Genomic DNA, 25,147 nt, shown 5'->3' with positions numbered 1-25,147 from the left:
GTATTTACTTTGTTTCTTAGACTCTTGCCTCCATAAGCTGGGCTAGCCCCACTCCAGGAGTGGCTACTCTACCTCCCTCAGCACACGTTGCTCCCTCCCCCACTCCTTACCTAACAGGAATCTATAAGTAGATGCCTGCTACTGTGGCGACATTTTTAAATCTCCTTTCCTCAATGCAGACATCTCCCCGGTCCCATGCGGCATGTGCTTGCCAGTAAGTGCTCCCAAATTATCACTTTGGTATAGGTTTAATGAACTGATGTATACTGGACTGCTTTGGTCTATATGTAATGAACTGCTTAATTATATTATACTGATTTCTGGCATCATTGTGTTGCTCGTATCATTGAAAGTACTAGCTAAAAAACATTTTACTGCTAGCTTAACCACTTTACTGATAGTAAATCTTGCACACTGATGTAAGATTATTGCCTATTACTTTGACTGTATATTGAGTGGATGGTATCTGCTTTCATATGTTGATATTAGGTGCATTGCATAGTCATTTGTTTAGTGTTTGGAATCTCCATCTCCTTCAGAGCTATTTAGTGCATGTAATGTACATAAGAAGCATATACGCTATATTCTGGTAATACTGTTGTGGTAGTAATGGCTGTTGCAGTTACAGTTTTGCACAAGAACTAGCCTTGCCCATTTGCTCTGATTCTATTCCCTCGATTCTACATATCCATCCTATTGTTTTCCTCGTGTTAGTTGTTATTTTCCGAACTGCTAGCCTACTGCTTGGGGGTGGTTTTATCTGTTTTTTTCAGTCCTGCTCGCCTATCTTCTCTAATCTCCCAGCTTACTCAAACCTCCACTCAAACCTTGCCTGCACCCAGGTCTTCTCCTGTCTTCTTACTTACCCTACCAGTTTCCTGCAAGTGGTTTTTAATTATGTCTTTTCATCTTTTACAGCCTAAACAGCTGTTACACTACAAGACATAATATACTAAGAAACATAGTGTAGGTGATTGCCTATGGTTTTACTATTTTTTCCCTCTTTGTAACACATTCTGGCTGCACACATGCATGGACAGGCAGTATTCCTAGCCGTTTTCTTGCTCATACACTTGGATCAAATTAAACCGACTAGTGGTGTTGCTTCCCTTTCTTGGCCACTAGATGGCAGTCTATCACTGCAAATAATAAGCTCCCACCATTCAAAGCAAAAGCCAGATAACTAGCTGGGAATATGAGCTGGAAAACAAAGGTTACGGTTTTTATTTTCACATAGCCGTTATTACCCCAGGCAAGTGAGTAGCTTCCAGACCTGACTATAAATTCTACCAAACTAAATGTGTAATACACAGTACCAGCAACACATAGAATAGTGCTGTTACTGATTGTTTCTTAGGTTTGTCCCTCTATAAGCCGGGCTAGCCCCGATGCATTCACCCTTGCTAAGCTCGAGCTCTCTCCGCTCCCCTACCCTACCCCCATTTTCACCCATCCCCCACATCAATTTCATTTATACCCATACCCCCCTCCTCTCCATTACCTCACAGCTCCTCCCACCAAACTAATTAATCCATCTCCCTTAACAAGCAATTAACCTAAGGTACTACTACACTTATCACATAACTAATATTACCCCACCCACTCTATCAACTCCCTAACTACAAATAACAATGCACACCCTTTCACATCCCTCCAACATAAAAGTCCTTCTCTATTCAATCTCTGTTACTATTCTTATTTCATTAGCAACCTTAGCAACTAAACTACCACACAACCGAATTACCATTAAACAATCCACTACTCCATACTATTAATTAGCCCCAACAAACATTCAACTAGCCCCATACCCGTTTCAGACCTCACACAGACTATTACCTACACAAACTACTCACACCCATTAATAAATCCCAAGCTTCACTACAGCAAATTAAAATAGCCATCAAGTTTAACAAACTCCTTTCATATCTATTCCAACAACTCACATGTTGTGTGGACATTCACCCCAACCCAGGACCACACACAACAAACATCCCAAACACCAATCAACATAACCCCTTATTCCATAGACCAAAATCCTCTCTCCTCTTTCTTAATCTAAACATGGGGAGTATCCTTAATAGGGCATGAAGGTCATGGACTTTGTTATCTCTATACAAAGCTGAAATTGTCCTATTAACAGAAACTTGGCTAAAACCAGAAATCCACAATAATGAAATTACAGCCCCAGGATATAATATCATTTGCACAGCCAGAGTAGGCAAAAGGGGTGGGGGTAGCCATAATGTACAAAGACCATCTCATCCTCAAACAACCTGATATTACCCTACCAGAATTCAATAATGCAGAACTTATTCTTGCCAAATTTCAACTAAACCCAAACAAACATATTAATATCATTAGCTGCTATGTACCCCCCAGGAAATAATATCACTACCTTAGAACACCTACTTGAATACATATCTACCTCTGTACTCCAAGGTAATATCTTGCTTGGTGAGTTTAACATAGACTGTCTGCACTGTTCTAGCCAAACTCCACATCAACTTACATGGCTTTACCCAGGTTTTCACTACCCCCACCAAGAATGACAAAAGATCCAAACACCAATTCATATTAAACTGGATACTCTTATCCCACCCATCCCTTGCATCCTTAACCGGATGTCTACCAGACATTCTCAGAGACCACCAACCAACATATCTACTAAGAGCCAAATCTCCCCAAATAAGCCATGTAACTCTAAGAGAAGTCAGAACTAAAAAGAACTTTAACCCTAATAACTTCATTAATGACTTAAGATGTTGCAAATGGATCCCTCTTAATCAATTACCTCTATAAGAGGCAGTAATGCACTTTAATATAACATTTGGGGTTGGGAGGGTGGCTTAATGGCTGGGGCTGGGAGGGTGGCTTAATGGCTAAGGTGTTCGCCTTACAAACACAATGTGCAGGGTTTGAGTCTTACAAGTCTCAAAACTAAGGCTAGGCTTAAAATGGCTCACAAGGGCAGTTAGCTTAGTACTAAACTATGAACCTATGAACCTATGAACCTTTATACAAATTCTCAACCACCATGCTCCCTCTAGAACCACAAGAATAAAAACTAAATATGCACCCTGGCTTACTAAACCCACCAAAACTATTCTCTTAGAAAGGGATAAAGCATAGAACCAATTTAAAAAAAAAAAACAAAACCCAACTAGACAAACTAACATACTTGGAATTAAGGAATAAAGCCAAAAAGCACATCAAAATGGACAAAGTCAGCTATTACCAAAACCTACAACAAAAACATGTAAACAACCCTCAGAAGTTCTGGGCTGCAATCAACTCTGTATTGTAACCTGTAAAAACAACAACCCCTCACCCACAACTCAGAACAACCATGATAACATCCCAACCCAGTTTAATAAATATTTTACTATGACAACCCAAGCCCTAGCAAATAACCAACTGATTACCACACTCCTCTCCTTAACAAACACACCAACTACAACAGATCTACTTGAACAACAAACTAATACATCCCACTTTACCTTTCAGCCAGTATCAACCGAATCCATTGAAAAACTTCTCCAAAAGCTCAAACCCACCACTCTGGCTGCTGATAACCTACCCACTGAATACCTCCAAATAGCTGCACCAGCTATAGTCAACTCTGTTTCAATTCTCATCAACAATTCTCTCTCCGAGTGCAAAATACTACACATATGGAAAACCTCCTATAGTACACCATTACACAAAGGAGGTAACTCCTTTGAATTCAACAACTACCATCCTATTGTTATTTTATCATGCTTATCAAAAATCTTAGAATGGGATATACACACACAACTCACGGACTACCTTCAAAAAAACTATTTGCTATCCAAAAACCAACATGGCTTTAGACCCTTTCATAGTACCACCACTGCACTAATAGCATTTACTAACAGCATTAATCAGTATAGAAATAATGGCCAACAAGTCTCTGCCATATTCTTAGACTTATCTAAAGCATATGATATGGTGGATCATAACAAACTTCTCCATACTCTATCTACCCTAAAACTCAGTTTCTCCTCCTTCCCATGGTTTGAGAACTATCAGGTCACCAACAAGCTGTAAAATGGCAGAACCAAATATCCTCTCTACTACCAGTATCCCTAGGAGTCCCACAAGGCTCCATTCTAGGTCCGTTACTCTTCACTCTATTCAACAATCAATTCCCTTCCTCCATGCCAAAAGCCACAATAATTCAATATGCAGATGACACCACAATCATATGTGCCACCCCAACACTTGAACACCTCCACTCTCAAACATCAGAATGCTTTTCACAAGCTGAAACCTGGCTTAGCAACCACCAGTTTATTCTCACCCCAGCTAAAACCAAATTCCTCCTCTTCACTTCTTATACAGCTTTCCTCCATTCAAGCAACTTCACTATTACCTTAATAACAAAACTATTATCACAACTACCCACACCAAAATTTTAGGTGTAGAAATAGACAATCACCTAAGATTCGACTTACATGTTGCTCAAACTGTAATAAAAGTTCACAAAAAATGGGGCTCCTTTATCGTAACAAGCAATTTCTCTCCAAGCAATCCAAAACCACAATAGCCAGGACACATCTACTATCCACCCTCCTCTATGCATCCGCAGTATTTACCAAGCTCCATAAAACAGAACTATCCAAACTAGAAACCTGTTATAGTAAGAAAGCAAGATTTGAAACAGAATCAGCATATAGAAAACACCACTGTGTATCTCTCAAGAAACTGAACTGGTTGGAGTTCCCTCAAATACTTCAGCTCAATCAATTATCACTAGCACATCCGTTATACCATCACTCAGATAAGATTCCAGCCCTCCAAAACCTAATACACCCTTACACCACCACAAGAACCCTGAGATCAAGAACCCTTAACCTCCTTGCAGTTACAAGACATATGAATGAGGCAGATAAATCTCTCTTTAGCTGCAACATTTCCAAACCCTGGAACTCCCTACCTGCCCAAATAACATCAAATAACTCCAGAACACAATTCAAAAAACTACTAAAAACCCACCTCACAAATAACTGGCTGTGTTTTAGCCCTGGATAAAGGCTGAAATACTAGAAATATCTACATTCATTGGCAATGTTAAGTCTAGCTTCTCACATGTAACTGTCTGCTTTTATAAGTATAAAATATCTTAACTCATGGATAATCTAAAATCTAGTTCTCACATTTAACTGTCTGCTTTTATAAGTTAAGAAAACATTATAAAACTGCATACAAACCTGATAACTGATGTTATATCCTTGCTGTATAAGGCTGCAATATACTGCATGTGTTGAGTGTGCACAGAATGTCAGAATGTATTATACTGCAAGATGAGTTTATTATCTGACAACTATCTAACTATCAGCCTTGCTAACTGGCCATATTTACCTATGATTGAAACCTGTTTTTGTATGTGTATTCCACCATTTGTATTAACTTGTTCATATATCTGTATGTACCTATTATGTAACTGGACCTTTTCTCCCTGGGCCTCTGCTGAAAATGGACATGTGTCCAGTCAGACTTTCCCAGTCAACAAATGTAAAATAAATAAATAAATAAATAAATAAACAAAAAGACCACTGGTACAATTGTGAGACACTTCTGGAATGTACCCTTAGTAGCATATGCTGGACACTCAAAATTAAGTTGAAATTTCTATATTATTTAACTAGCAAAGTTGCTATGGTATAACATTTTCAGACATAAGTGAGAATAGTGAGTAGAACAAGATCTTTTTTCTGACTGGATGCTTCTGAAGTTTAATTATTCTGAAGCTAAATATGTTACTAGACTGTCAGTAATAAATATATTTTGAATGTAAAAGCATATTCAGACTCTGGCAGATTGTGATTATTGTCATTATTTATATAAAAAGTTTAGTTCAAATAACCACTGTTTCATTATCCTACACGCAAGAGAGAGAAAAAAAAATATTCCGGAGGGCACCCCAAGCAACAAGCTGACAGCTCTTCATATTACACAAAATTGTTACATATGACTATGGATGCATATTTTAATCATTTTAGTGTGAATTGTACTTATCCTGATATTTATCTGTCAAATTTCATGAATAAATGTGTATATTCATACAAGTTCAAACACACTTACAGATATAAATAAATATATCTTATGCATGCCCTAAAACCTTGTAATAACAGGCAGTTTACAATCTACATTTAGAAATCTGTAATGGAGCTGCTGTGTTTCAATCTTCTGTCTCCAGGTATTATAGTACAACTGTTGCTGCATCATTTATTATGGCACCTCACAGCAATGCAGCTGTATGATTTTACACTGAGATATGAATAATAATTGATAATTCCAAATCAGGGAGACCAAACATTGTTTTGAAGCTCTGAAAGAAATGCAGTGGAATGGAATGGTAACTAGTAATTTGATTACATTTGTTATTATAAATGTTATAACAAAATAATGGCACATCAGTACCAATTTGGTGTCTAATGGCATATCTCTCACACTAGTGTCACAAAGCTGGGCAAAACTTCTCTTTCATCATTGCCAGCTACTGTGTATACAATTATGAAGCTTTAATGATTTTAGACATGGATGTGCATTTCTACACTGCAACACGTACTCTCACAGTCATACACACACAAAATAAACACACAAGTAGACTGCTTTGAGGGGCTAATTAATGGATATATCTTTTTGGCAAGCAGGATGAAACAGAAGTGGCAAAAGAAAACAAAGGCAAATGAACAAGATGTCAACTGTACAAAGTGACCAGACTTCAAACAATGAACCACTGATATTAAGCAGCATTGGTTCAAATTCTTAGTCCAACAGTAGCCATCGGAAGCCATACTGTCAGGTTCACATAGTGGCCGTGGACTGATCTTTCTCAAAATGGGGTGCCAGGAGTTATAATGATGTATCCTCATACCATTTGTCTGTGCATCAGTTCCTGTCTGTGTGTGTGTGTGTGTGTGTGTGTGTGTGTGTGTGTGTGTGTGTGTGTATGTGTGTGTGTGTGTGTCTGTGTCTATCTATCTGACTGTATGTACAAGAGTGTTTGCAAAATTTTATGTATAAATATTGAATCATATAGATGATTACAAAATAACAAATTTGATAAACACCCATGTTACTCCTTCAAGTAAGGTTCACATTTAGGAGTTTCTTATGATATGAAGTAAACAGCAGAGTGTAGTCAACAACAGCCTTGAAATGTGCATTGTGAACTGATCTAAAATGTTTTACAGTGATCCATTATGGGTGCCTTAAGACCTATTCTTCTGAGTTTCTTAAAAATGTACACATCAAACCAATACATATCCTTTCTTACAGGTATGAAGCAATGCATTATTTGTCTGACAGAAGTGTATCTTACATTAATTTATATTAAAGGTGCTGTGGAGCACAGTAATTTAAATTCAGTACATGATATTATTACATTGTATGTACAATACAAATGAGTGCACCTTCTTTTTCCATAAAAAAAAAAACACTGTAAGAACACAAAGCATAAAATGTCACTGTCAGCAGAGTGGTAACTAGGGTGTAGCAAAGGGTTCTACTGCCCAGGGCATGAGCCATTAGGGAACATAACTGGGGTAACAAAAAGAGGGAGTTTTAATACTAACATTCATCATTTTCATATTTATAAATGAATGCTAGTACTTGTATTGCATTTACAGGGAAGCTCAGCATAAGTTAGTAAATGTTGAAAAGTGCTAGTTATCTTTGTAGCACATTACAGTTACAGAAGGATCTATTTTATTGATTTATTGGTCCTCAATTCTTGGAGTTTTTTTTTTTTCTAACTTATGGCTAGACACAGTACATATTATCAGACAATGAATTATTGCATTCCATAGTAATTTATCTAGTGTAAATTTTCAGATGAAAATATCTCATTAAAAGGCAACAGTTGAGGATAACAGACCTAACAGTCTTAATTTAAAGTTCTACAAAAACAGAAATTTGAAAACTGGGGCATACTAGACATATTATAGTGAACCACAAGAACTATATCAGCAAAGTTTAGTATGCTTTAAAATTGTAAGAACATTTTCATATAAGAATCTTGCCCTCTTACTTACCTCCAAGTGGAGGATCTGCCACTCCCAAAGCCCCTGGCTCTCAATCTGCAAAGCTTTAAGGTTGTTCTCCTCAGAAACCTTTGAAAAATGAATACATCTACAAAAACAACTGCTTTATTTCTTCAAATGTATTGCCAGCATATGCATTGTAGCTGTAAGGTTTATGTTTCCAACCTGGAAGGTGTAGGAGATGAAATTATTCTGCAAATGCATTTAAATGTTTCATGTTTCCATTTGTTGCATAACTCTACAAAATTTTCTAATTATTTAATGAATACAATATTCAGTGATTTGAAAACTTCACATTTTATGATGAATAGACCAAAATAAGAAGCATAGTCAGGAACATTTTGCAAAATCATACAGGCTAAGACCTTTGGGAAACGTTATATATGAAAAAAACACAAGTTTTATAACTGTTGCAAAGTGAATGAAAATAATCTGATGCAAAGAAAAGAGATGTTGCTCTTAGAGATAATTTGTAAAACCCAAACAGAATATAAGATAGGACAGTATAGTTTATAGCTAAATACAAATTTAGCTGAGAAATAATAATACGAGGCAAATGAAAGCATTCTATGTGACTGCACACACTGCAATTCTAACAAAAGTAGGAAGGCAAAATTGGAAAAAAAAATTTTCATACAGTCCTGAGACTTGTTTGGTGGTTTTATATCTATGGTAGGTAGAGCAAATTTAACCACTGTCAGGCTACTACTAGAGTAGTAACCATTTAAGAAGCGATCTGATAAGAAAATTGAGCTTCCTATGTAAGACTAAATGTGATAGGTAATTAGTAAAATATACATACACCTGTATTACAAATGCATTATTTATTTATTCATATGTTTGCTTTTGTTTACCGGGAAAGTCCTTCAGGGAATAGAAATGCCCATTTTCAGGAAAAGCTCCAAAATAAGTACAGAAATACATTTTTGACAATTCAAAAAAAAAAAGTCAATTAGCATTACTTACAAAGTATTTCAAGGCAAACAGTCTACAGACATTTTTTACAAAGCATATCAGATTAGGGAAATACATGTTTTCATGAAACTGTGAGGTGAATCAAAAATGCTACATTAAGGGGGTGTGGCCAAGATGTCAAGGAGTTAGCTGCACTTTCTTGATGCTCTGCCTGAAATTATTTTTTTCTGATAGGATTTTTCTATTTTAACTCAAAAAATATTGAAGAATCTTTTTACAACTACTCATCTTGATATTGTGAACAATTTTATCAGAAGAAATCTTAATTTTAATAGTTATTTATCGAGATATTTCCTGTCAGAAGTTCTGTCACCAGTTACAGACTGCAACAGCTATGAGTCACTCAAATACATCTCTACAAGACAGCACTATGAAAAAGGAACTTCAAACAATAACTACCAGCATTCAAGACCATTCTATAAAGATGGATAATTTAGAGAAGATTATGGAAAATATGAAGAAAGAAAGTTAAAAACAAATTGATGACTTAACGGAAATTATTACTACTCACTCTGACCAAATAGCAGCTATAGAAGAATCAGTAAATGAAATAAATGGCAGACAAATGGAAAATGATCACCAGATAAACTTTTTACTAAAACAAAATAATCAGTTACTAGAAAAAGTGGAAGACCTGGAGTGTAGATTCAGACGAAACAACATCATGATCTATGGAGTTCCAGAGAAAATGGAAGGAAATAATATGATTCTCTTTCTAAATGAATGGCTACCAAAAATACTAAATCTCCCTGAAGCTTTATCTTTCGGAATTGAGAGAGCCCACAGGTCCCCGTCATATACACCTAAATCAAAAAACTCAACTTCTGTGAGATCCATCATTGAAAAATTCCTATCTACACAAGTCTAAGACTTAATACTAAGAGCTGCATGGTCAGCAAATCCAGTCCAAGTCGATGGGAAAAGTTTAAGATTTGACAAGGATTATACTTCCACAGTAATCACAAAGAGAAAAGTGTGTGTCCCACTTATTAAAGACTTAAAAAAAAGCCAACATTAAAGCCCAGATTATGTTTCCAGCCAGAATCAAAATTACCTTTTTGAATGGTCAAAACATATTCAGTACTCATGAAGAAGCATTAGCCTTTGTGAGGAAAAGTAACTTGCTTGAGAAAGTAGAAGAAATGGACCTCTCCTTGCCTAGTCTGAAAACACAAGCTACTAATGGCAAAATAACTACAGTTGACAAATCTAGTAAAAAGCTTAAGGGTAAATAGCCTAGAAAACCATCACTATCAAAATTTAATAACAAACAATACTTCTGAAAATACAGGAAACAAATGAAAACATAAGGTACAAATGTTCTTACTTACTATATACAGAAAGTCAAGGTTACTTTCTTCTTTATTACTTTTTTCTGTTTCTCACTTCTGCTTCCTCTTTCTTTCTTCCTTTATCTTTCATTCCCTTCCTTTTATTTAGCATAATACTATATACATTTTCTAATTATTTTAATATAAACGAACTTGTTTAAATATATATTTAAAAATAAGTTGCAGCATTATAAGCATGCACATGTATACCCAGGTAAATCAGTGCATTAAAATTGCAAATGCATACTCAAGTTCATGTACCTGTGTATACATGTGTTGCAATTTATATGCACTGATTTACCTGGGTATACATGTGCATGGCCATTATATGACCGACACACAACCACCCCTATAATATGTACCTAGGTATGCACACTCATTCCATTTTGTTGTGATCAGCCTTACACATGTACTGTGATATTTCTATTGATGACAGCAAGTGTGCAACCTGTTGCATTATGTTTGCATGACAGTATATATGGGTATGTGATATTCAAGCCTACTTTTGTTGTGCCCCTATGCCATTTGCTGCTTAACTGTTGCATGTTACTGTGTTGTTTGTGTCACTTTCACACATACATGTTTATAGTTATCCCCAATGCACTATGCACATGTATCAGGCGTTAGCCATTGGCTTCCTTGTTCTTGCTAGGACTTGCAGTACCAGTTCTCATTAATTTACAGAGCTACTTACTAGTTTTTGGATAGCTATTGTGTTTTCTAGCTTAATAAATGTATGTTTGTGTTTTACTTAAAGAAGACAAAATGTATATATTACCAAAAGGTTATAGTCCTTATTTAGTTTTATTTTTCAGATAAAGTAGAGTCTCATTTAATTTGGTTGCATGATTTGTTTCCCACTCTCACATGAGATACTTTTTTTGTGAAGTCTGTGTGTCCTGTTTGTGCCTGCATGAGATTCTGCCAGGTGCTTTAATTTCTTTCCACATCCCAAAACATTAGTAAATGAACTGCTGATTTCACAGACTGCCAATAGGTGTAGCTTTAGAGATTTATTTTTCTTAACATCATTCTGTTTTTCCAGTGATAAAAAATAGTAACATCGCATACATGCAGACTATTGAGCCAAGTACAGATATAAGTGATCTGGCTAACTTTATTGTTTCTCTTGAATCTTAATAACTTTTATTTAAAATTGATGACAGTTTCAAGTTTTTTTATTAAATATACCTGAAAAAATGTTTAGACTCGTAGTAAACCATAAGCTACCAAAATGCATTATTATACAATTCCTCCCCTAAAACGTGCACGCTGATTGGCCAGCCCAACCAGCGTGCCCGTTGTAAATCCCTCAATATACTAACGGAAAAAGGTCCGGTCGCCCGGACTTTTACTGTTAGTATAAAACACTGTCTCGCTATGTTAAAAGAGTTTAACATAGTGACACAGGTTTAAAAAAACCAACGGAGATCTCCGTTGCTTTTTTTAAAGCTGTCTCGCTATGTTAAACTCCTTTAACATAGCGACAATATGTAAAGCAACGGAGATCTTGCGATCTCTGTTGCTTTAAACTGTCTCGCTATATTAAATGGGTTTAACATAGCGAGACAGCTTTAAAATAAGCAACGGAGATCTCCGTTGCTTATTTTAAAGCTGTCTCGCTATGTTAAACCCATTTAACATAGCTAAACAGTCTTTGCCCACAGCTCTGATGTACTGCGTAGGCATGCGAGTACATCAGAACTGCCGCAGAATACCAGACAGCTGCAGAAGGGCAGTAAAGAGGCATTATACAATGCCATTATTTAAGAAAAGTAATTATTTCTTTTCTTAAATAATGTCATTGTATAATAGCAATAACCCACTTCTGGGTGTGGGTAATGCTGTATTTACCCACGGTTGGCTTTGTTTGGTCCCTCGGGCTTCGCCCTTGGGACCAAACCACGCCAACCATGGGTAAATCCAGCATTACCCACACCCAGGCGTGGGTTATTGCTATAATATTTTTCTATTTCTGTAATAATACACATGGGTATTTTGTTTAAAGATAAATCTAGGATTTAGTTTCACAAAGATAATTGCTTTTAATATACATAATTACCACACATAATCTGTTAAAATTAATAACACACTTTTTGATATTTTATTATTCAAGTCAGAAATAATTTTAAGGGGTAGCCCTTTATTTTTTTCTATTTTTTTCTCTTCTTATTACATTCTGTACAGTTATTGTAATGGCAGTAGCACAGAATGGACGAAGATTACTGCTTAGGATGGATGAAGGTGGTTTAGATTCATTTCTCATCAAACCAGGAATTAAATATTCCATGTTTAGAGTTGTAAATAGTTTTAAATGTTTTACATTTAAGCTCAGTGTACATGTTATGTTCATAACAGAATCTTTAGTATCTAAGAAAATCTATAGGAATGTTTTATTATAAATGCATATCTTTAAATGTGAATGGACTTAACCTATAAAGAGAGGAACCAAATATTTGAAAACTAAGAAAATAGATATTGCATTTTTGCAATAAACCCATATAATAGAAGAAGATTTAGACAGGAGGTCTTTTAATGGCTACTCTATACTTGCAGAATCCCACTTTCGGACCAAAAGAAGAGGCACCATGATATTATGGAGGAAAACATTACCAGTACCTAAAATAATTGACACATTCAGACAAAAATGGCATGTTTTACTTAATTATTCCAGAAATAAATAAAAAAATAATCACATTAGCCAACACTTATTGGATACCCAGTATCGGTGCTGAAACAGCGAATAAATATCTTGATTTACTTTCAATCAAATCTAAAGGAGATATAATATATGCAGGAGATTGTAACTGTATTGTTTCTAGAAATGACACTACTAAATGTGATAATTTTAAGATATCTGCACCTGCTAAAATATTGAATAATGTCATCAATAATTCAAATATAAGAGATATTTAGGAAAATAGAACCTAAATCCCTAAAATACACACATTACTCATATGTATTTGGTACACAAACTATTATTGATAAGGTATTGGTTACAGATAATTTATTCTCTAAAATTCAGGAAGTTTTCATTAGCTCCTGTCCAATGTCCAACCACAATGCTATTTTCTTTAAAATCAACATAAAATCTACTCATTTAGTATATTGGCAAAGAATACCAGCATACATTATTAAACTAACTGGGTTTAAGTAATGGCTACTGAAAGAAATAAAAATATTTCTAGACATAAATGACAATGATAGTACTTCTAAAGTTATTGTCTGGGATACCCTGAAATCTTACATTTTTGTAAAATCAAAACCTGGTACCTGAACAAAAGAAAGGAATGGGATAGTGCGCTATCGAAAATACAATCAAAAATTGATGAACTAAAAAGAAATCTAAAGAAAAAAGACATGAATGCAAATGCAGAATTGAAACAATTAAACATAGAATACATGGAAATTCTGAATAACAAAGTGGCAATAAATTTAGAAAGAATCAAAATACAGTCTTATTCTGTTAACCCAAAAACATGCATAGATTAGTTGTGAAATAAAAAAAACTTAACTAATGTTAAACATATAAAAGAAGTTAATGAAACTAAAAATAAAACTAAAATTGTAACAGATTTAGGTGAAATCCTTGAGACTTTCAGAAAGCATCATGAAATAATAAATAGCATAAATTCAAATATTAAAAACAACGTCCTAAAAGATAATTTCTTAAAAGGGAAAATAGGCAATAAATTATCAATAGAACAAAATCCCAAACTTCTCAAACCAATAACATTAAGAGAACTAAAAGTGAGGATTCAAAATCTCAAGAATAATAAAGCTCCAGGATTAGATGGATTAATAGGAGAAATTTATAAAGTACTCCCAGACGATACACTAAAGATACTTTTAGAAGCTTTTGAAGAATTTAGAAAAAAGACAAGTTCATTCCCCTCCTGTATATATGCCATGATTTCACCTATCCTAAAACAGGACAAAGACCCCAAAATAGTAACTTTGTATCATCCCATTTCACTATTAAATGTGGACTATAAAATTTTTCATCAATATTAGCTAACAGATTAAATCAACTGATGCCCAATCTAATAGTTGATGGTCAAGCAGGCTTCATCATAAATAGAAGAGTACAAGATAATGTTATCAGGCTCCTATCCTTAGTAGATCATGTTAACAAGAAAAAGAAAGAACTGTCAATTATTAGCCTAGACTTAAACAAGGCATTTGATTCCATAAATTGGTCATATTTATTTAAAGTATTAGAAGTATATAACTTCTTCCCTGATTTTATTGATATAATTAACAGATTATATGTAAACTCAATATTATACATCTAAATTGGTGCTTTCTTATCAGGTCCACTTAACATCCTAAAAGGTACTAAACAAGGCAGCCCACTTTCCCCTTTATTATTTGCCTTATCAGTAGAACCTCTAGCTAACTACATAAGAGCAAACACTAACATAAGGGGATTTTCTGTTAGTCCAAATTACAATTCCAAAATACAACTTTTTGCAGATGATATCATTTTATCAATTAGAAATATAGATTATTCTATAGATCATATAACATAATCCCTGCAAGTATTTGAAGAGGTTTCAGGCCTAAGCTTTAATCACACCAAAACAGAAACATTACTAATAAATAAAAAGGTAGACACTTTATTATGAAAGCATAGCAATTTTAACTGGGCAAATGACACCCTTAAATACTTAGGAATATACATAAAATCAAGCTGGAATAATACTTTAAAAACAAACTATAAATATCTATTATCTACAATTAAGGGATGTTTAAATAGATAGAATAAAATGTATTTCATGATAGAAGAAAGACTGTCATTAATAAAAATTATCATATTACCCAAAATGTTGTTCTATTTCCAAACTTTAATTGCCTCTCCATCCAAAAAATTAATGAAACAACTAAATTCTATGTTAATAAATTTTCTTTGGTTTCCCCAAAAGCCTAGAATTAGTCAAGCATGGCATTACAGAAACTGGAAAGATGGGGAAATAGCATTTCCAAATTTAGAACCTTGCGCGGAAATTCCAAATATATTTCTAGCTGGAAAAATCTTCATGTAAGTATTTTATTATCTGACATAAGATACAACTATTGTCAATAATATGTTCTCAGAAAATAAAAAAAAATCTTCCTTGTGGTCAAAGACCATTTCTATAATACCAGTAAGAATAAAAAAAACTCTCTTTTCATTAACTATATATTAGATTATTTTAAAAAGATAATTAACACAAATCATATGATAAAGAACTTAATATCTTTAATGTTTCCCACAGCATACATGAAGACATGTCTTGACTCTTTCAATGTATTTAAAATAAAAGCAATGGAAGAAAATGGATTAGTTTTCTGGCACCAGTTTCTATGTAATAATAATATACACAAACCATATTCCCTTATGGCCAGATATAACATAAAGCATAACAACTGGTTGAACATACAAATATTTAGAGAATACATAGTTAATGAATTTAAAATATGTCATATCACCAACACAATATCTGTACCTAAGGTACTTTCCCTCCTTTGTGAAATAAACACCTTGCACATTAATAATAGTCTCTCATTGTCAAGAATATATAAATCTTTAAGAACTGATATGCAAACCACAGAGGACTCCTTATGGAATTTTACAGACAGAATAAACAAATCCATTTTTTCAGATAGTGATAAAGAATTAGTACTTAAATCAGTTAATAACACAATGACATCTCCTTTTTGAAAAATGTTCACTTGGAAATACATCCTTCTTCTTCTTCTTTCGGCTGCTTCTGTTAGTTGTCGCCACAGCTGATAATTGGTTTCCATTTCTTCCTGTCCTCTGCATCTTGCTCTGTCACACCAACCACCTGCATGTCCTGTCTCACCACATCCATAAACCTTATCTTAGGCCTTCCTCTTTTCCTGTTACCTGGCAGCTCCATCCTTAGCATCTTTTTCCCAATATACTCAGCATCCCTCCTCAGCACATGTCCAAACCAACGTAATCTTGCCTCTCTGGCTTTGTCTCCAAACCTTCCAACCTGGGCTGACCCTCTAACTTACTTATTCCTAATCCTGTCCACCCTCGTCACACCCAGTGCAAATTTTAACATCTTTAACTCTGCCACGTTCAGCTCTGACTCCTGCCTTTTTGTTAATGCCACTGTCTCCAACCCATATAACATAGCTGGTCTCACTACCCTCTTGTAGACCTTCCCTTTCACTCTTACTAGTACTCGTCTGTCACAAATCACTGCTGACACTCTTCTCCACCCACTCCATCCTGCCTGTACTCTCTTCTTCACCTCTCTTCCACACTCACCATTACTCTGAACTGTTGATCCCAAGTATTTAAACTCATCCACCTTTGACACCTCTACTCCCTGCATCCTCACCATTCCTCTATCATCCCTCTCATTCACACACATATATTCTGTCTTAGTCCTGCTGACCTTCTTTCCTCTTCTCTCTAGAGCATATTGGAAATACATCCATAGGAGCTTTATTACCCCACATAAGATGGATTTGATATCAAAAAATAATCTTAATAAATGTTGGAGATGTGAGGAAACACTTTGTGCAGTTTGGTTACACATGTTTATTACATGTAAAATAGTAACTCCATTTTGGATAGAGTTCAGAAATTTCATAAAAGACTTGTGGTTGGATAAGTGTGAAGTGTCCGACTCATTATTGCTGTTCAATGCACCAATACCAACACATATCCCCAAAATACAGGTGTACCTTCTTTGGTCTTTTACTTGCAATCGCAAAAAAATCATTATGTCAAAAAGGAAATGTAAAAAAATCCTATCATTTGCAGATTTTTTATTATTAGCTAAACTTGTATGTAATAGGGAGTTACAAACTGTTTCAGAAAGAACTGCTAAGATGACACATAAGAAGTTAACTTGGTCAAAGCTTAAAAAATTACTAGATAAAATGCAATCACAACAATGACATTATATCTGTTATGGACATTGTAAATAGTTATCATTTCATGTTATGATGTTCTTAAGATATACATAATGTACATTTATATATCCTCTTTCTTGCATTATTTTATTTCATGAAAATCAATAAAAAATTATTATTAATAAAAAAAAAAAAAACAAAGGCAAAAAAACCCCTACATTAATACACTTGTATAGTATCCATAGTCAACGGAGTTAGGATTGCATACTTCAGACTGTAGCTTGCATAGTTTTTTAGTTGCCAGGTGATATTTAAGGGTGGATTTGATTTGTTGCAGGTTATTTAAAAGCCTGATATGGTTTGGAAGTTTTCATTGAAACTGTAGTCTGCTAATCGGGGAAAAAATAGAGTTAGTAAAATCTGGGGGAGTTTGGACAACTTGGAGGAACAGATAAAGCTGCACCCCCTCTTACAAATGGGTATCAAATTCCTTAAGAGGACTCAATGTATAAGTGCAGTATAGTATAACAAGGCCTAGGAGTCACACCCAAGCATATATGAGGATCACAGAGAATATCTTTAAAAGGAACAGCCAGGGGATCTTTACTGGTTAGATCAGCTCTACGTCACTGTTTTCCAAAGGGATAATTGACTATCATCAACTGATAGCACCAATGTTGTTAAGTCTGCAGCCTTTTGAATCCACTTCTTAGTAAAGAAAATTCAGACCTTTTTATTTTCTGACTTCACAATGAGACAGAAAGCACATCTTCAAGCTTTGCATTCAAAGATAACAAATTACCCCTCCCCCCATTTTTTTGTTTGGAAGCCCAGTAAAGTTACTAGAGCATAAAAAGTAGAACATGAAGCCTGGGTTAGGAAGAAAGCTTCTTCCAATTGATCATTTAAACTATAATCTGGTTTAGTCACTGGCAGGATTATCTGTGGTGCAGGATGTGTGACTTGTTCATAGTTTCTACGAATCACCCAATTCATGGCAGGAGATAGGCATACTCCTAAATATTTGGAAGACATAAAGGCCACCTAATCAGAATAATGACCTTAGAAAAATCAAGGAATTCGACCCAACAATCATTTCTAACTAATGGGAATAATTAATCTTACCCAGATTATACACCTAAACCCAAACAATGATGTTAAACTTCAGATATGGCAGTCTCAGGATTATAAAGAAAAAATATCAAATATGTAAAAAGTGAGAAATGACTGATGTCCATAAAAAGAAAAACAACTCTTGCCTGTAGCATGAAGGTACTTACTACATGGGCTTGTACAATGCACTGCAGTAGCAAACAGCAGAAAGGATATAGTACACCTCTATGTAATCCCCTGGTTCAGTGGAAAGGAAAGAGAAGGAGACAAAGAAAAGGAAAGATAAGATTTAGCCTGACATTTGAGGAAATGCTGCACATGGTATGCAACTGAGATGGAGTTGAAAGTTATTTAGAAAATGAAATAGTTTTTCCAGCTTGATACGTTCAAATACCTCCTCATATTCAATTCCAAGAGCATAAAAAATGTTCTTAGATTACTGTACCTGTTTGTTATTTTTAATTAGACTTAGGACTTTTCTTAGGTGTTTTAATTAAATTAATTTTAGTTTTTCTAACCCCCATGATGACCATCAAAGCTTCTTTCTTGTCTGCTGTATTGATGCATTCACTCCTCTCTGGGACAAGAACACATTTGTTCCTTTGGGAGACAAGAGTTAATTGCAAACAGAGGTATGGTCAGCTACTGTGGGAGCTTTGGCCTTGTTTAGCTATATCCCTATGGAAAGAATGGAAAGCACAGCACATTGCATGTTAGGCCTCATCCTACATTCCTATACCAAATGTTATTGTAACTGACAAGAAAAGGGAGAAGAATATGGAGAAGATAGTAACTAATCACCATTAAATCAGAAAATGGTCATCGTCCTGGTCCCCTTCAATAATACACATGACACCAAATGACATTTGATGACCTTCATTAATTTCCAACATAACTTTATTACACAGTTTCAAATGTTAATTGTTGTACAAATAACCTTGGAACCACAACATGTAAAATCCTTATAACATACATCAGGGCAGCATACCTGCTCACCTTGCCTGAATGAGCAGCATCCACATCTCCACTCACTTATTCTTATCAATCAAGCAGCATCCTACTGCTCACTTTCATCACCCTAACTCATTACATCAACACTCAACACCAAGAAGGGACACAGAAGAGGGAAAAGCCTGCCCCTCTTCTCCACACAATACCCACCTCCATTACTACACCAAACAAAAGAAACAAAAGAAAAAAGGGAGGGAGGGTAGGTAGCAAACTCACACCAAAATAGGATTCCTTTTCCCAGTTACACTCCTATAAAAAACCCAAATCCCTTCCTTCATCTACCTCACTTCCTCTGAAGTCCCCTTAGCAAATTAACCCTCCCCTTCCCAAAATCTAATGAAACCTATTTCTTTTCCTTAATCTTAACCCCCTTCCCTAACAAACTCCCTCCCATTCCCATTTAACTCTTTCTAACCCTTACCAAAGATGTCCCTGGATAAATTATGTTCCCAAACCTCATTTATGTAGTGCATTGACATCTTCTTCATGGATTAAAACAATAGCTATACAACATTATTTTAGTCAAGACATCCCTCAACCTACAACACTGACAAAATTGCACATTGTTAAAAATGATACAAAGACATGCCCAAGCACTACAGGGATAGTCCGAATTAGCAAAATGTACCTAGACGGAGTCAATATCTAATGTCAGAGACTAGCTTCATTAACTCTTGAGCTCATTCCTTTTGTGTCAGTCTAATCTTTTCTCTTTTATACACTTGACTGATTATCATTAAAATATAAGAGGACCCTGCCTGTATTTTAAACCTAATTTACATTTCTTATGGGTAGAGTAGAAGAGAATCTTCCCTTCAATCAACTTCCAAATCTGTGTGCTCTAATTTAATATATTAGTGGCAGACACAGACCTGGTGCTTTTTTTTCATTTGTTTTTACTTTTGTTGAATGCCCTTGGTAAAAAGTTTGGTAAAAACTGTTCCCTATGAAAAGCATCATCCAAGAAAAGTCATTGTGTCATCTCGGCATAGCACTGATATTGTTTTCATTGGAGGGTCAATGCATGTCAGTTTCAAAAAATGTGCAATTTCTCCTTATATAAGAGGCATCTAAAGATCTTTGACTCAATTCTCTGAGGCTGACTTATTCTCAAATGTACAATAAACTCAATGCACATGCAGTTATAGAACAGTTATAGTGTTGTCCAATAGGCAGTTTGTAGGCCACAATGCGCCCTCATCCAAGTTTACACTCCAGCCATCACAAGCTCTTAGAATAGTAAGTTATTATGCCACAAAACAGCTTCTGCTTCACTGTTCTCCTTCGAAAGGAGATGGCTCTACTTCCTGTTTTCTCAATAGTTGTGTTCTGTAGTCAATGAGAGACTTGCCACAATCAAAGAAGCCAATGAAGATACAGCAGGACTCTGTGTGGTGTGTTAAGAAGAGCACCATTTACTTAATTAGAAAACTGTATTTTTTGTCTGACCAGGAAAAGTATCAGACAACATCCATTGCTTACTGGCATATAATTTTGCTTCTGTGGTAAAGAAAAAGTTTTGGTTTACAGGGGCTCCATGCTGCTGGATTCTTGCTTGTGTTTTGCTGGCGTTTCATTCCTGTGGTTGCTCTTATGTTGATCAGGGAGCAGAAAAAACCCTTAAAAGGTAAAACAAAACAATTTTTGTGATTTTGATTCTGCATGACATAGGTAAGTACTGGGTGATTGTATCTTAATTTAATTAAACACAGTGGAGGTGCCTGCCTGCTGAATTCATATAACACTACAATTACTTGCAGTGAAACATTTACTGTCTGGGGCTAGTGAGGAGACAGGAGATGCTGGTGCAGCATAACACTGCTTGCCAGGGAGTGAGTCTGAGTCCTACCTCATGAACCCCCAGTGCTGTATTCCCATCTCCATGATGATTATCCTTAGAAAATACTTGTACAGTCACTCCTCCACATGTCTAGCTTTCCGCCTGACTGGTTTACTGCTTATGCAATTCATATGGTTCATAGGTTTAATACTAGACCATCATGGTCTTTATAAGTCTAGTTGTTTTTTCCAGAGCTCCTTTGACTCCTACATGGTAGGGTAAGTTAGTAAAGAGGTTGCTAAGGGTTATGTGGAGGGGGGTACTATCATCTTCTGTCCATCGGAGACATGTGGGCCAGACTGACGGTGAATTTGTGATTTCCCATCCAATGGGAATTCTGCGGATTGTGTACTCAGATGGCCAGTGAACAGAATTATGTGGTTATTTTTTTTTCTCTAAAGCTTTTTTCCCATTCCATTCATGTTGAAACCAATCTAATATATCAGTGCTTTGCAATGGTTCAGTTACATTAGCTAGGTACCACAAATGTGTTAATGTTCGCTGTTTGATTTGCTATTAAATCTGGTAAGATAAAAGCCTGTGAGATGAATTTTCAAACAGTGAAATGTGAACTCAAGGAAAGTTGTTGGAATAAGAAGAATCTGTGTTTCGGTATGGTTACACTGCGAATAATTTGTAATCTTATCAACCATGCACTGTTTGAATAATGAAATCAGGTAACTTGGTCATCTCAACACTTAAAACATGTAAAAAAACTTCTTAATGTTATAAACTTGAGAATATTTAAGGCTGTTTTATCAGTCTGTTTCGGTATTCTGTTTAGGAATTTAAATAAGCTTATAAATATTTAAGCCTGTTTTATGAGTGTGTTCCCGTATTCTCTTAAAACTGCCGTCCTGGTTTGGATTTCCTCAGTCTCTGCATGTGTGTATGTGATTTCTAAAAAGCATGCAAGATAACAAGCTTCATTCTATCTTATGTTTGATTCTATGAGGGTTCACACTTGCCTTTGTTCTGGGTTTGCTTTCCTGAGTCCACAAACTTAGATATGTTGTGAATTTTGAATGGCACACAAGAGAGTAAGTGTTTCTGTTATCTCAAGTCTCCACTTTCATGTATCTCAGTTCCAGATGGCACAGAAAACAGCAAGCTTCAGTCTGTTGACCTAGGTTTGATTCCCCAAAATTCCATGCTTGCATACATTGTGATTTCTGAATAGCATCAAGGTTAGTGAGCCTCATTCTGTTGTCCTGCGTTTGATACCCTTGCTCTCCATTTGTATGTATTGTGATTTCTGAATAGCAGAGCAGATAGTAAGCTTCATTCTGTTATCCTGTGTTCCATTTACATGTATTTTTATTTTTGAATAGCAGAGATAATAGTAAGTCAATTCAGCTATTCTTGGTTCAACTCCCTGAGTCTCTTCTTACATGTATTGTGATTTCTGACTAGAAGATAATGTTAGCTTCATTCTACTGTTCTGAGTTTCAGTCTTTGGGTTTGTATCTGCTCCAGAAGCCATTTAGCTTTCAGGGAAATGGATTTACCTTTCTTTGTGTGGTGGGAATATTGGGATAGGAAGACAAAGTGAAAGCAAAGGCTGTAATTGCTATTAAAATAAACTGATATGAGACCAGCAGTGCTGTGTCATATATTCTTGATCCTTGACTATGGTAGCACACTGCTTTAATTGTGGTGGGTGAACAACATAGAAGCATCTTAGACATGGTATTAACAAAGTGCCCCCCACCTCCACCAAACTTTGCCAATTATGAGATGTGACATCTGTGTCAAAATTACTGGATGTTGCTGGAATAGTACAACCCCATAACATCTGCTGGACTTTCTTCTAGAAAAATGACACATTATCTTGTTCTTTCCTCCCCTTAAATGTGGCGTACAAATCAAATATATTGTTCACCTTCTTTTTACCTTGTTTGTGCAGTTTGAATACTAGTGATGTATCTTGCTTCAACAAAATCTGCACTTGCATCTTAACCTCTTTACATTTTATTTCAAAGTCTGACAAAAATATTCCCAAATCAGCAGATTTCAAAGAATAGTTGGGGTTGCTTTTATCTCATCAAACATTTTACATTTTCCTGGTCTACTCTTTTAATTTCTGAAAGTCCACACAATGCCATAATTTCTTGATGCTTTGAGAGGCCAGATGTAAACTTTGACAGGTAGGAAAGGGGTATCAGCAATGGAATAATTAGATGTGTGCTTGAGAGAAAGATCCTAATCTGATGAAAAATCTAGGCATGACCTTGTTATGCATTGCCCGAAACCCTCAGATATCAATTTCCCAATGTTGTAAAATAAAGAAAAGGATGTATTTAATGAAATTTCTCAGTTTTCTCTGGAATCCCTTTTAAGTGCTATACACATTTAGGTAACACAAATGAAAATCCCAAGTATTCATATTATTGGTAATTTATATGCTCTAATATTCCATACACAAATTTCTGTGTGTGTGTGTGTGTGTGTGTGTGTGTGTGTGTGTGTGTGTGTGTGTGTGTGTGTGTGTGTGTGTATATGTGTGTGTGTGTGTGTGTAAGCATGCATATGTGCATGTGTGTATGTATATAGGGTTGCCTTTGTTAATACAATGCATGGGATGCACTGTTCAATTCATCTGAGCAAAAACATGAATTTATAATGAATTCTCTCTCTTTGAGGACATACCTGTTTGTGAACTGCATTTTCTTGCTATCACCCAAAATTACAACATGAGAATTTTATTGTATCCTAGTCACTATCCTAGCTTTAGCTAGCATTGAGCAGGTATACTGGTTTACATTGGTTTCATATGCTTTCTGACTGGCAGTATGGCCAGATATATTGATAAGTCTCCCTGTCTGTGTGTGTGTGTGTGTGTGTGTGTGTGTGTGTGTGTGTGTGTGTGTGTGTGTGTGTGTGTATATATATATATATATATATATATTTCATTTTATCAAATATAATTTTTTTTCCTTTGATAGCTTCAGCTGCAGTTTTTGTTTGTGTGAGTGCCTGCTTTATTGAAAGTCCATTTTGCTGAAACAGGAAAGTGGGTTTGTATTACACACACATACTCAGCAACGCAAAGGCGCCACTACATTTAGTCATACTTACACAGTCACTAAGCCTTACACTTGCAAGCAGAATCCAATTACACACACACCCTGTCATCCCCTACTTAACCCCTCTAGAGTTTCCATCCATGCAGACACACATGTCCACATACACACATTCATGCAGCCTCATTTTTCCCCTACAAACATGTACACACACACACACACACACACACACACAAATATCCACACACTAACATCCCCTAACCACAACTCCTACTTGAAACAAGAGTAATCCCAACGGATCAAATGAGGGACCACAGTATGTTAAAAATTGACGACACAAAACCAAAGAGTAGACTTCTATTTTTGCTGAGGGATTTGGCAGCCACTGATATTTTTTGGGGGTGGCACACAATGAATTAGCATTGGCCACTGCCCTGACCTGCTGCTTTAGCAGGCAACTTCCCCAGCGAGACCACTCTCTGGACTGAGCACCTCAAAAGGGAAGCTGCAGCATTAGACCAAAATCCCTGAATCAAAACTACTTAGCAAGTGGGGAAATCTCCCTAGCTAAGGCTTTCACATCATACTAGGGATTTATCAATTCCAAGGACAGCTTATTCTGCTCTATTAATAATAAAAATAAATAGCACATTTGGTATTATTTTGACACAACATATATGGTCTGCTATTTGTATGAAATAATTTTTTGCCATTTAATAACTGTCAGAAACCACAGTCTCATCCATGTTGTAACATGCATTGGAAAGAAGCAGTGTTCTTAGAAAAACTAACAATTATTTTCAGAAATTTTAAGTCTTATATAAAAGTACTTATATATTTTACTAATAATTAAAAAAAATCACAGATTTTAAATGCTTGATGTTTTCTTTAATGTAAGTGTTCATA

The 25,147-nt window shown here is 35.5% G+C and overlaps 1 protein-coding gene across 1 annotated transcript in view; it reads right to left on the bottom strand.

Moving 5' to 3' along the window:
• The window catches only part of CDH13 (cadherin 13), a 3,439,935-nt gene that overhangs the window by 3,298,930 nt on the left and 115,858 nt on the right, over window positions 1-25,147 (bottom strand). The gene's annotated exons all lie outside the window — the stretch shown is intronic.

This window comes from Protopterus annectens, chromosome 11.part0 (genome assembly GCF_019279795.1).
Source record: "Protopterus annectens isolate FY-2018-M chromosome 11.part0, PAN1.0, whole genome shotgun sequence".
Classification (NCBI taxonomy): Eukaryota; Metazoa; Chordata; order Ceratodontiformes; family Protopteridae; genus Protopterus; species Protopterus annectens.
Note: the sequence above shows the minus strand (reverse complement) of the source record. Positions and strands in the feature narration are given on the sequence as shown.